This window comes from Bacillus rossius (genome assembly GCF_032445375.1).
Source record: "Bacillus rossius redtenbacheri isolate Brsri chromosome 4 unlocalized genomic scaffold, Brsri_v3 Brsri_v3_scf4_2, whole genome shotgun sequence".
In the NCBI taxonomy this organism is placed as follows: domain Eukaryota; kingdom Metazoa; phylum Arthropoda; class Insecta; order Phasmatodea; family Bacillidae; genus Bacillus; species Bacillus rossius.
In genome coordinates, this window is record NW_026962011.1 from 7,176,332 (window position 1) to 7,191,359 (window position 15,028).

General features: G+C 36.8%; 1 protein-coding gene across 1 annotated transcript in view; it reads right to left on the minus strand.

Moving 5' to 3' along the window:
• The window catches only part of LOC134541930 (G-protein coupled receptor dmsr-1-like), a 93,276-nt gene extending 87,201 nt beyond the window's left edge, over nt 1-6,075 (minus strand). Inside the window, exon 1 of the mRNA XM_063385682.1 lies at nt 5,918-6,075. The gene's annotated coding sequence lies outside the window, so the exon portion shown is untranslated. The remainder of the gene's footprint in view (nt 1-5,917) is intronic.
• Between the last annotated feature and the right edge of the window lie 8,953 nt (nt 6,076-15,028).

Below are 15,028 nucleotides of genomic sequence, written 5' to 3' on the forward strand. Positions count from 1 at the left end.
TTTGAAGTGTTTTCAAGAGTGTTGGGAAATATTTTGTGGCAAAATATAATTTTAAAAATCATGCACCGAGTTTTCATATTTGGAATGTGTACCTGTTGAAGTTTAAGGAAATCGTTAAAATGCCATAATGCAGTAAGTATTACTAAAAACATAATTACAAAACATCTGCAATTAATTAGCGTTAAAATTAATTATAACCAATCCAGATAGGAAAGGGAGGTAGCGCGCTAGCCGGCATAAACACGATGACGTCGTGCGCAGTGGTGGACAAGTGCAGGCGACCGGACAGGTTCACCTCCCCTTATTTTCACCACGACTGCACCAAACTGCTGACAACACCAAAGTTTCTTGGTCTTGTGGGTTTTACCCGAGTCAAAAACGTTTCGGGTTGACATTGGAATTGCCATCATAACTCCCGTCTCAGGATAAAACCTCATCCCTCCAGCGAAAGTATTTTAAAGGCACGCATGTAATTGACGTCACTTCATATGAGGCGATACCATTGGTATACAAAAAAAAGTCTAAAATTATCAATTGAGTTTTAGACATAAATGTTTTTTTTATAATGTTGTTAATAACAAAATAATATTGACAGGACGAAAAATAATCTGAAGATAACTCAACCTATACTATATAAAATAACAAATCAGATATATATGTTTCAATTTTCATCACGCGTAGCCAAAGATTTACGTGATTTTGCAAATTAGGTGTTTTTAATCACTCGGAAAATTTAATTTACTCTGTTGGTACTTCTGCCCTATGCCGCATGTTAGGATTATCTACGCGGGCTGAACGTATCTGTATAATTAATTCAGCTCATTCTCAAAACTGACGTTGTTATTGGAAAATATATATTGTACCCATCACAAGTGAAATCCTTTTGTGTAAGCATATAACAATACAAAAGGCAGGTTAAATCCTTAATCAGAGTGGCAAATAATCCTCTTGTATACCCAACACAACAATAATGCTAATTTTAAAACCGATTATCCCCGCAATGAATTCTATTGGGTATAAAGCCTTGACTGACAGTACTTTAGAGGAAAAAAAATAGACAACCTGCTTTGTACTAACATAATATTCGAGAGAATAATCCATAATTCAACTATTTGCGGAAGCAAGTCGTATTCGTTCCCTGCATTGCCTCAAATACGCTGTTTGTGAAAACATTCCAATTTATACGACGCAGGCTGTCAGTTTGCTGAACACGCCTAATAATGAAGAGTTAATCACGGCAACAATTGTGAATATATTGACCAACTGCTGGACATGGGTTAGGACGGAGATTTGCGTCACAGAATTGCAGAGTCACCGGAATTTTCGCGATTATAATAGGCTCTCAACCACGTGACCAAAGCTCCGGTGCACATAAATTATAGCGTTGCAGAGAGTTGGAAGCAAGCCTCTAAACCGGTTTTAAATGAGCGGGATGCGTTAGAGCGATCATAACCGTTAACAATATTTTTGAAAATTGTGGTAGGCTCTGTCGGGACACGTGGATGCGTCTTGTGTATACAGTTTCAAAATACAGGTTGATTTTGAATCCAACCAAAAAACTTTGGCTGCAAGTTCATCACGACAAAATAAGTTGAAAACATCTATAAGACTTATAGTCTAAAGTAATTCCCATTGCTGGTATACGTGTTTGAAATTGGAGCTGAACATTTTTGTTGTAAATAATATAGAAAGTATTTAGGATAGAACACTATGCGTCGGGATTATGTTTTCTTTTTCGAACGGAATTCTACAACCACCGCGAATTTTGTCGCTGTAGAAAAATGAATTTCATTGAAATAATCGAGGTAACACCTTTACTTTCCACATATTTTTGTGGTGTGTTACTAACCCCAATTATTTCAATGAAATTATTATGCTGAAGCGACATAATTCCTGGTGGTTGCAGAACTTTATTCAATTTAACTCAATCCAGCCACTCGGTGTGTTATTTTAAATACATTCTCTACTATATACCATAAAATAAAAATGTTGTTCAACTTCAACTTACTTCATCGTGATGAACCTACAGGAATGTGGTGCTATATTTGAATTATTTTTCATACTAAAAGTTGCAGGTCAATAGATCCCTACTAGGATTTGCTTTTCGACAAAAAATCATTTTGAAATTATATTAAAATACGGCATCTCAACCAGTATTAGCAGGGAAGAATCTTGGCTAGAGTTTCATTTACTCCAAGTTGGCCACCAAAGGTACCATCATGCATTTCTTTTAGCACTTCTGGTACTAGGCATGTCAGGAGGAGTAATTACATGGTAACACCTTTCCCATTTGGGCACTCTCATGCCTTCTTAAATAACCCATTCACCATCCTTTAGGAATTCCATTTTGCCCAAAAAGATATTACAGCCCTTCAGTCACTTGATATCTCATATGATGGACGTCCTGTATCCGTCTCTAACCAGCCTATATTGGGCCCTAGGTCAGGGTATGGTCTCTGTGGACTTTTAGACTGGCATGGTCCCATTTATCCTCGCTGTTAACGACAGTCGTACGTCGGATGTCTTCGATTACTTCGTTCTTCTCTGCCATTTTTCAAATGTTGCAGTCTATATTGCCTGGTAGGCAAGAGAGGGCATCAACATTGCTGTGAGTTCGGCCCTTCCTGCTTTCGATTCGAAAATTATACTGCTGTATCTGTATGCGCTCTCCTCCTTCTTAGAGGACGAACACACAATTCGTACACTCCGCGCGAAGCATCACAAATATCCTCAATTATTTTATCAATTTTATATAAAACCTTTTTAAAGAAAATATCTCCAACGGGGGTCAGGTCAAAAAGCAGAGCTGAAAGCATCAAACAAAAGCTATGCATTCGGATTGGACCAACAGTACAAAGAAAACCATTGTTAAAAAATTTCCATTTACTGTCTGTTTTATAAGAAAGATCGTAAAAATACAAATTATCATACTCAAGACCATCAAGCAGTGAATAGGATACTTGACTAATAACATTTCCTAATCTATAATATAAAAATGTATCGCAAAATGTGTTGGTAAGCGCATAACTCAACAACGCCTGGACCAATTTGGCCAATTTTTTTTTAATGTTCGTTGAAGTTCAAATATGGTTTTTACGGCGAGAAAAATTCGAATAATTGCCGGAAAAACCCTAAAACCAGCCCTTTTCTTTTTCCCATACAAACGTTTTCTAACTAAAACGAGCACTCATTATTGTTTAAACAATGTAGGTATGTTCCTAACGTCAAAGAGTCAATTTGCACTTAATGACCTCTGTACATAGTTCAATAATATCTATTAAAACAGTGTGCGTTGGAGCACAGATAAACAAAAAAAAAATAAACCGAAATCGAATAGTTCAATTTGGTCGGCTTCGCGATATTATTTCATTTGTTTTACTTTAAAATGCATCAGTTTTCAAGTCATTACATCAGTCAAACAAAACCAGCGTAACCAAAAGTATTTCATAAGTTTAAGTTTTTATTATTTAATTTCCCTATGTTAAATACGGCTTGAAGGATTTGACTCCAAGTCATATCAAATTTAAAAAAAGTTGAAACAACAACAAACTGTCAATGTCAGTGTTTTTTTTCTTGGATTTTAGGTTACCTACCCTAATGAGTTTGCATTTGTCAACTTATACACGAAACAAATTCTTACCTATGTAGTGTTTTGTGCAGTGTTTATTTACCTATGATCGCTAATTATTGCATGTGACAAAATAATCTATAATATAGATATGCCTCCTATTAGACGAATCAATTTAGGTAGAAGAACCCGAAATGCTACAAACCAAGCTAATTACCGATCTAATCATGCACTACAATGAAAATAAAAATTATTATGTTTCACATGATTAACAAAAAAGAGATTACTTATTTTTTATTTATCTTTTTATTTATATGTTTTATTTAATTATATTTCTTATTCACAACACCCTATCACCAAGGTGACGGTTCTGTTCAGGAGAATTTTTTGCCCCGACTATAAAATATGTAGGAACAAAAAAATGTCACATTACAAATCATTTTGACAGGACTTTATTGCAATTTAATTAGGCAGTACGAAGTCTGCCGGGTCAGCTAGTAAGACTATATAATGATAAAATATTATAAATATGCAATACATTTTTCCGGTGCAGTTTAAAGGGGCTACCAACAAAATAAACATGTGATTAATACAGTTCAATAAAATCCAACTAGATGGGTCATGACAGAAAGTAAAACATGTTGTGTAATGTAGTGAACGTAAAGAACAACCAAAACTACGAAAATAATCCATTCAATTTTATTGCTCAGAATAAATATGAAATTATACAGAGTGAACGCCGTACGAGACACTTACATTACTTTCATTACAAGCATATAAATTCAAAACCCTAAACAACATTTGAGACCGTGTATGGTCACGAGACGATAATTTAAGATTACACACACAAACATTTAAGGACATGAAGAAGCTTACCTTTCATGTTAGCGGGTAGGAATAAACTGACATCTTGTGACATCACGACTCATAGATAGGCTACGGCTGTGTGCGTCAAAGACAGTGCACTTTCACACAAAAACCATAGACAAAAGTGGAGACTTCATTCCAACACAACATCGAATTCAGTGTTACCACCTCCGGATTTAGCCAGAAGAAGAAGAAGAAATCCCGGAAATCGGTTATATATTATAGATATATCGATTATGTGAACTGGTGTGAAGATCCTTCTAAAACATTCTAGAATCATCTCTATTATTTAAATTAAACCAGAGAATTGGAGGGGCAATAGGAGCGAAGGGCGGGGGGGGGGGGGGGGAGAGAACTGGGTATATAAGCTTGGGGTTTTGACCAGTTAGGCATGGAGCAGCAGGACCATCACCACCAACATCATGAGGCATGTGAGAGAGAGAGAGAGAGAGAGAGAGAGAGAGAGTGAGAGTGTGTGTAGTATCTGTTGGACTTGTGTATTTTTTGTGAATATGATGCACCTGTTTAAGCTTAAAGTGTTAGCAGTTTTTTTTAGGCGCTCATAATGTAAATTGGCACTTGTTCCATTTTCTGCACCTTCTGTGCATTTTCTTGTGTGGTGGCCATATTGTTTTCAATAACTTGATTTAGCGCTCCAAAGACCTTGCCTTATGAATTGGTTAATAATTTATTTTAATATTGGTAAAGATATTAAGCATTCAAATGTAGCTTATAAATGTTGGCTTTTCTAGCCTAGAGCTTATACCAGAGAATACTATAAAGTTAGATATAGTATTTATTGTGTGTAAATTATAATATTTGTTTGCACTAACTATCATCACAGATATAACTATTTTGGAACTGGAAGTTATTTATGAGATGTGTTAAAGACTTGGAACTAATTTTATGTGTTTGGTATTCGCCACCGACAGGACGCGCTCGACTGCAGTTAGTCGCTGGGAAGGGGGAGGCAGAGATAGGGGGAAGGGAGCGGAGGCGCTCGGATGCGCGCGGTTTGAAGTGGCATCCACTCCACCGGTACAAATTTTTACGATGCTACAAAACGTCGCAAATTACCTGGCGCCAGAATTTTACAAGAATTTTGTACTTATATACCGAACTGGATCCATAGCAACTTCATTAACAAGCAATTAAAATAAATCACTATAAGCTAATATTTAAAGTTACTATAAAAATGCAAAATTCAAAAGAATAATAATTTATTATAAATTATTATATCAAAACTCAAGTTCATAGTTTAGTCTTATTATTAAAATTACTCTCGCTGTCTAACACATTATCTGTTTCTTCGCTCGAAAGAAAAGCCAAATTACTTGCTGACAACTTGTTCTGGGAATGACACGAAAAGTATTCAAATTAATGGTTCTTCTGCAATGATAAATTCCGGTGCTAACTTCATGCCCATGCAAATACAAACACCGGCCGAGTCCCACCAACAATATCGGACCACAATGTACTCACAAATTACTGCGTCGAAGTTTGCGAAAAGCATTCGCAAACCAGTCCAGGATCTTCACCGTCGATAGCAAGTCTTGTTAGAAACACACAGCCGAAGTTCTTGTCCTACAGGCCGAGCCTTCGGGCTTCCAGTCCTCCGCCTCGCTCACAGACATTCTCGCGGACTGCTGGTCCGACTTCCGCCGGGGCGGATTAGTGAGTATCTTGCCTGTCTATTCGCAAGCCCAACCCCTTCCACTTTCTGAAGTCACAAGCCATGCACTCGAGACGTTCTTGCACGCACGGCGGACACCGCTACACCGCGTGCGTGAGTGTGGTCGCTCGGCAGTGCTTAGCGCGAGTCATCGCAGTGCTCGCCGCCGCACTTTATCAATCTTGTATGTCGGGACTCCCAACTTCACTTAGCGCGGGCCATCGTACATCGCGCACAAGTTCACCAAAGCATTTTTATGCCTTTACACAGCAAACATCGCCACCTACTAATGCCAGCGAATCTCCCTAGCAAAATTCCGCCAACATAGCAAAAATATTACTGTCTTTTTAAACATACAAATACACTAAACATAAAAACTATACAAAAGCATACTATTAAATTACTAAAATATAAAATACAGTAATCATTTAAAAAGAGTTAAATTTAACAACAAAGACTTTTCCACTATTCCGGCCAGGTGACTGGCCACATCTGCTCAATCCACGTATCGCATTGTCCTTCCGGCTTCTTAAACTACAACAGCCACTTAAGAGCAGCGTGGTCAACGCGTAGAAGGAATTTTCTTCCATATAAATTCTTGTGAAAATGCTACAGGGACTTACTACAGTTATTAGTTATCTTCTGGTGATTCAATAGTTACGTTCGGGCTTAGATAAAGTTTTATTGTAGTACTTGAAACAGACCTCCAACACAGAGCATATATTGCCTTAGAACCAGCTTCTCTCTTACATAGTCCTTTTGTGCAATAAAATATCAAAACTAAATTCAGAATAATTAAAAAAATACCGTCAAAATTAACAAACAAACAAATTGTTTTACTGACCAGACACAAAGTTAAAGAAACAACAAATAAAACTATCACAATAAACGAGGCAAGGAACGCCACAATTTTAGCACTGAAAAAAAAAAGTTTCTTTTAGTGGTGAACTTTCCAAGAACTAGTTAGTGACTCTGCTCACGAAGTCTTAGAGCTCGCTTTCGTTTAACTATCGGTTCTGCGCCGCGTCACACCGTATCGCACTGATCCAGTGGATTGGCCAAGTTTACTCTGCGAAAACAGCGAGCATCCTGCCTTATTATAATAAGATGGTGAAAAAAAAAAGGGGGGGGGGGGGTTCTGCACGGGTGAAGAGGGGAGAGGGGAGACGGAAATAAGAGATGGGGAAGCAGATATGAACCACGCGTACTGATAAACCTTTCACGTTACAACAACTTGAAAAATAAATTAATCATAGGAATAATATTGTTTAATTTAATGATAAACGTTTTAATTGGTACATATTTTTCTATTTTTAAGGTGATATCTATGATTTAAGTTACTAACATGAAACTACAGTATAACCATGGCAATTTTTAGAAAACTTAATAATACACATTTTAACTTGCAGAGGAGAATTGATGCACCAGAATAATAATAATTTTTTATTATTTTTTATTTCGTGTGCGTGACAATAATAAATTCCCTCAATATTTTCGTATGAATACAAAACTTTTTAAAACTGCCACTTATAAAATCGAGTTTAAACTGAATTAAATTTTTTTGAAACTGAATCACAATTTTATTTTTAAAATATGTAAGTTTTTGCAGTGTATTCATTGTTTCGTGGATATTATTTAATTTTATTTTTATACTACTATACACTTTTTGTAAGAGAATTATTTTCCGTTTCTTTACCACATGCCAAATAGTGTATATTTATTGGTTACTGGCGACTTACCCCGGCTACATACAGATGCGATCTACTAATGTGGAATCATTTTGATTTAATAAGAAAGCACTGATAAGTATCGAAAGCTAAAAATCACGGCTTGATGGAGCGCCTATTATATGGTATAAATGTCAGTTTTAATATAAATTAAATGTCTGAAGTAACGAATATGTTTAATTGGATAAAGGTTAATACTATGTCAGCCAAAATAGCTTAGAAAATAACTAATTATTTTTTAAATTAATTTTGAAAGATATAAATGGTTACTGTGGTCATCCGTAGAAGATAGATATATGCTATCGCGGAATTTTCTGTAGGCTTTTTTAAGAACTACAACTCTGTATTGAATTTATTTGATGTATCAGTCACGAAAAGTTAATTAATTGTAAGCTATGTAAGTGTCCTAAAAGTGTCTTGTTACGACTTGATCAAAAAACATCAAGATTTATCCACCATATTTAAATTTAATGTGAATGTTTTATACACAAAAATACCTTCCGGAAGAAATTTTCTAACTGATGGTGAAAACCGCATTAAAATTCATTGTGCAGTTTAGAATAAGTAAACGAACAGACAGGCGCGGATAGTGACTGTGTTTTGTACTACACTAGCTGAAGTACCCGGAGTTGCCCGGGCCAAACACATCGTCATATAAGGAACATCACTACATAGTTTCAAGTCTGCAGATATAAACTTGAAAAACGGGAAATTTTTGATTTTTAAAGTCTTATTGATTGCACAATCTCGGTGCGTCAAGTGCTTCGCAACAGCAGAACCGGGACGCCAATCTACAGCTGCATTTTGTGGGAACCCCAGGCAAGACGTGACCGGGGTGCTGTCATAACTTAGAAAATCACAACTTAGAAACACACAACTTAGAAACACATAACGTAGAATTTTCTAAGTTATGACGGTTCTAAGTTATGACTTTCTACGTTATGACGTTTCTAAGTTGTGTGGTTCTGCGTTGCGTGTTTCTAAGTTACGTGTTTCTAAGTTATGATCGTTCTAAGTTGTGTGTTTCTAACTTGTGATAGTTCTAAGTTGTGACTTTCTACGTTACGACGTTTCTAAGTTGTGTGGTTCTGCGTTGCGTGTTTCTAAGTTACGTGTTTCTAAGTTATGATCGTTCTAAGTTGTGTGTTTCTAACTTGTGATAGTTCTAAGTTGTGACTTTCTACGTTACGACGTTTCTAAGTTGTGTGGTTCTGCGTTGCGTGTTTCTAAGTTACGTGTTTCTAAGTTATGATCGTTCTAAGTTGTGTGTTTCTAACTTGTGATAGTTCTAAGTTGTGACTTTCTACGTTACGACGTTTCTAAGTTGTGTGGTTCTGCGTTACGTATTTCTAAGTTATGTGTTTCTAAGTTATGACAGTTCTAAGTTGTGTGTTTCTAAGTTGTGATCGTTCTAAGTTGTGACTTTCTACGTTATGACGTTTCTAAGTTGTGTGGTTCTGCGTTGCGTGTTTCTAAGTTACGTTTTTCTAAGTTATGACAGTTCTAAGTTGTGTGTTTCTAAGTTATGATAGTTCTAAGTTGTGACTTTCTACGTTACAACGTTTCTAAGTTGTGTGGTTCTGCGTTGCGTGTTTCTAAGTTACGTGTTTCTAAGTTATGACAGTTCTAAGTTGTGTGTTTCTAAGTTATGATAGTTCTAAGTTATGACTTTCTACGTTACGACGTTTCTAAGTTGTGTGGATCTTGAATTGTTAACATTCGGTTGCTAGTTTGTGGCGAAGGTTTTCATACGGTCTTTCATGCAGTCCCTACATAGTTCTCACTTTGCCCGCTAGATGGAGATGAATACCTAATCATCTTTACCAGGCGTGCTTTCTATTGGTTACTTTAAAAACTATATTTTTATAAACTTTTTTTATTAACTATGGCATTTCCACACAGTACGTACATTTTGTGGCCGGCAGGGCCACATTTTTACTTGTAATTTATTTTTGTTGCTGGTCTCTAGTTTTATATGGTTTTTTATTTCACGTATTTTTACGCCTTTTTTAATTAATGTTAATTTATCTGTAAATTTTTTTAATTATATTTGTTTCTGTTAATTAGTTATACGCCGTTTGGTAGCTATCGATTATGAGTTTAAGAATATCGATTGTGTTTCACGTAAATACCACTTGGTGAGCGCCCGGCGGTTGGCTGATGACGTCAGACATTCGGCTTGCCGGGAAGAAAAAATCAGCTGGGCCGGCGAGAGGGGTGCGTGCCGAGCGACCGTCGAGGACAGAGCCATGTGACGGCGCGGACTGGTGTGCCGGACGGCAACGGGCGACGAAGAGTATTGGGCTGGAGGCTCCACGCTGGGTGACAGGGCAATGGATTGCCCTGTGATACTGAACTTATCAAGGTAAAGAGAGGCCGCAATTTTGATTTTTACCCTCGTGGTGCTGCACTGGTTTTTGGCAAACCTAGTGAACTGTGTATTTTCCCATACTAAATTTTATTTGGACGGAACTTTTATTAGCCAGTTTGGTGAAGAGGCCCATTTGTTTTCACACGTTGTTCCAGTGTGGGATTTTTTTAAAAAAGGTCGCCCGTTTGCCTGTAGTTGTAATAAAAGTATAAGTTTGGAAGAAACGAACATTTTGCAATTTGTTTTTGAGAGTTTGTCTTCGGAATTGGCATACTTAAAGTTGCATTTAGCTAATATATCAGCTTGTGCAGTATTATTAAAAGTATGTGATCGGTATTGGACTACATGCGCAGCCTGATGTTGGTTGGTGCGGCCATTCTACGTTTTTAATGAAATCATTGGCAAGTTAATAAAGAAGTAAGACTTTGTTTGAAGTATATGATAAATACTTCTGTGGTAACATAGTTATGTTACGTGAAGAGTTTTTGCTACATTTCCCTTAAAAATAAGATAATTTTTTTTTGATCATCGTTCACGCCTTTGTGAATTCGTACCAATGGCCCGGCGTGGCATTAGACTCTGGAGTTGGTGAGGAAGGTCAGGAAGCCAGCGCACGCCTAGGATATTAACTTTGTTTTTTTGGCAAGTCTTTAGCAACGAACATCTGAAGAAAGACTAAACCGTTGATTGAGAGTTTAAGAACTTTATTTAAATAATTTGTTTGTACTTCAGTATTATTTTTGTAGATTTTTTATATATTTGTATTGATTGTCTTGTTTGATTTTTGGTATTAGGGCAGTCAGTATATTTTGATATTTTATAGTGGCCACGCCTCACGCCCTTATATATTTTTATACTTGTTGTTATCAGTATTTATATTTTTACGATTTTTTAAAGGTTATTGTTAGTATCGCAAATGGGGATAAGATGCTGCCATTATTAACGTCAGCTTTTGTAACTAAGCTTGTATGGTTATGTATAGTAAAAATTATTTTTGCAAATTTCTATTTTTTAATAACATACGTCCAAAGTCTTGCCTCTTGTTTGTTTAATGGTTACTCTACTATTATATCCTTTGAATTTTTTTGGCCTGACCCCTGGGCAGTGGTGTGGGGAATTTATATTGTTTAGCTTTTTATGCCTGGTTTTAATATTTATTTTTTCCCTTCGCGCCCAGAGTGAGTCGGGGACGCAACCCCTCTTCCAATTGAGGAGGAAGAAGGGTTACAACCTGCGCCACTCTGCTAGGCAGAGACTTTGGACTTTTGCGATTTTGCTGACTTTTTTGATTTTTTTAATAATGTCAGTTTCTTGGATTTATAAACTTCCCAAAGAACAGGTTTACGCTAATTTGCAAGCAGCGGGAGTAGAGAGTGGTCTGGAGGATGACATTGATACCTTACGCAGGAAATTAAGTACCCACATTAAAGAAGGGAGGAAAAAACCTGTTGAGGAAAATGTGGAGAATTCGGAGATCAGCCAAGTAAATTCATTGAATACTGCTATGCAAAGTAAATTACTTTTCAAAGAACTGGATAGGTTGCCATCTTTATGTTCCGGTGGGCCAAGTGATTTAATAAAGTTTTGCTTGGGAGTAGATAGTTTGAAAACTAATTGTTGTTTACAAAATGAGCAAGAATTGTTAAGGTGTATTTCGACTAAATGTAGCGGGATCGCTAGAGACGTGATTACGTCAGGTATAAATAAGTCTGTTGGATGGTCGGTAGTGAAAGAGAATTTGTGGGAATATTTGTGCCCTAAGAGGGTGAAGGACGATCTAATTAAGGAATTGATTTTCCGTTTTCAACGGGAAAATGAAAGCACCTTAGAATTTATACAGGATATTAGAAATCACGTTAATGTATTTGGTCTGCAGTTAGATGATCACCGTTTTGTAGCTATTATTTTGGAAAATCTAAATCCTGCCATCAGACACGAATGCGCATTTATTGGCAGACCTAATAGTGTGGAGGAACTCAACACTTGGGCTATCCAGGTAGATAATATTTTTTACGCTAAATGTGAATTCGATAAGTGTAAAGGCAAAATCAATTTTAAACCGGTTTGTTTTAAAACGCCGGGTAATGAAAAAATTGATAAGACTTGTTTTAAGTGTAATAAGGTAGGGCATTTTGCTAAGGATTGCTCGGTTTCGGAGGTTAATAAATTTGTTTGTGGTTTTTGTGGCAAATATGGTCATTTAGAAAAATTTTGCTTTAAAAAGAAACCGGAGCAGGAAAGACACAAGACATGTTTTAGGTGTGGCAGCATGGACCATTTGATAAAAAAATGTAATCGCAAGAAAAAATTAGTTTGTGGTTTTTGTAATAAAGATGGTCATAATAGCGGGAAATGTAATTTCCGTAAGGAAGTTAAGAAATATCGATTTAACAATAAGCATAGTTTGGCGGTCATTCAGGCAAAAAGAGGTTTATGTGTCAAAGTTTGGTTGTATGATCGTGAGATAGAAGCTTTACTTGATACGGGGGCTAGTTGTAGTTTCATCCAGCAGAAATTTTTGAGTAATTTGGTGCGCGATCATAAATTTTTGAAAACTAAGATCGTAAGTAGTCAAGGCATTAATGTGGCCATGGCGGACGGGCAAAAGGTTCAGGTAAAGGTGAAAGTATTTTTACATTTTAAATTGGAACATTTATCTTGGACACGTGAATTCTGGGTAATGCCCGATTTGATCCATGAAGTAGTTTTGGGAATGGATTTTTTAAAAGATAGTAAGGCTATAATAGTGTGCGGCGAGAAAGTAATGAGGTTCGATTTTAATGATAAAATTAAGATAAAATTGTGGGAGAATAAAAAAAAAAGAAAGGTGGTTTGTGGTGGTATCGAAGGGTTAGAGCAAAGGTTGGGTGAGAAGGAAAAATTGCAGATACAGCAATTAAGCGAGGAATATAAGGATGTTATCACTACTAAAATTGGCAAATGTACGCTAATGCCATACAAGATCGTGCTGGTAGATGAAACCCCTATTAAATGTGTGCCGTATCAATGTGCACCGCCTAAAATGAAAGCCTTTCGAGAAATTATTAATGATTTACTTGATAATAAGGTAATAGTCCCTTCTAAATCCAATTTTGCCTCACCGGCCTTTTTAGTAGATAAGAAAAATAAGGGCAAATATCGTTTGGTCCTTGACTATCGCCTCCTTAATGACAGGGTAAAACTAGATCCGTTTCCCATGCCTAAAGTTGAAATTGTTTTGCAATATTTGGGAAAAGCCAAGTTTTTTACGGTGCTTGATTTGAACTCTGCGTTTCATCAATGTGAATTAGAAGCAAGTAGTCAGAAATTTACCGGGTTTGTCACTCCTTGGGGGCACTTTGAATGGACTAGAGTGCCTTTTGGGGTGAATTTTGGGGCCCAATGTTTGTCACGAATTTTAGGGCACATATTACAAGAATATCAGTATAAATTTGTAATAAGTTTCTTGGATGATATTTGTGTTTTTTCAAATAGTTTTGAAGAACATATAGAACATATAAGAAAAGTACTTGAGAAACTAAAGGGAGCCGGCTTTACCGTAAATCCGGAAAAAATAGTTTGGGCCCGTAGCGAGATAAAATTTTTAGGATACATAATCCGAGAAGGTGAATTGGTCATGGACCAAGATAAGATAAACCCCATAGTTAATTTCCCGGCCCCCCGTAATGTTAAGGGAGTGATGCGCTTTTTAGGAATGCTTGGTTATTTTTCCCGTTTTATACCGAATTACGCTAACCTATGCGCGCCTTTAAATAATTTGAAAAGGAAAGATGTTAAGTTTGTATGGGGGGAAGAGGAAGAACAGGCCTTTAGGAATTTAAAGAAAGCCATAGCTCAACCCCCCATTTTAATACTTCCGGATTTTGAGCAAAAATTTATTGTGCAAGTGGACGCTTCGGGAGTAGGTCTGGGGGCGGTTTTGTTGCAAGAACGTGAGGGAGGTTTAAAACCGGTTATGTATGCTAGTAAATCCCTAAATAAGCACGAGTTAAAATACAGTGTATATGAGAAGGAAGCATTAGCGTGCATATTTGCGTTGGAGAGATTTGAGAGTTTTCTTGAACATGAGAAATTTGAATTATGGACTGACAACCAGGCTTTGACATGGCTTTTTTCCCACCCGCGGCAACTAGGGAAAATAGGGCGGTGGATCATGCGGTTGACGCGTTTTCGTTTTGACCTCAAACATATGAAAGGACAGGATAATGTAGTAGCCGATGCCTTATCGCGCATGTTTGATGAACATGAGTTTCAGTGTAAAGACGAAATGAGAACTGAAGACAAGGAAGAATGTAACATCCTGAGGGAATTCCCTCAAGGATTTATTGATTTGCGCGAAATACAAAAAGAGGATCCTGAGACTAAAGATTTAATAACGCGTTTGGGACAGGATACTACTATAGACTTAGGAATGAAAGACGGGCTTTTGTGTTGGATGAAAGATGGAGAACATAAAGTTTTTGTTCCTAAGGGGGTAAGGAAAATGATAATGCGGTATTACCATGATTCTAATATAGGCGCGCATGGCGGAATCGAAAAAACTATAGATAAAATCTCTAAAGAATTTTTTTGGCCAGGTTTGAAAAAAGACGTAAAAGATCATGTTTTAAGCTGTGAAGATTGCCAGCGCGCTAAGCAATCTAGACATAGTAAGATAGGTAAATACTCTGTTGAAGCTCTGACTAGACCTTGGGAAAGGGTTTATTTGGACATTTTTGGGCCCCTACCTAGATCATTAGGGGGGAATAATTGCTTACTTATAGCGGTAGATGGTTTTTCTAAATTTTGTTTTTTTTTGCCTTTGCGTAATATGAAAAGCGAGA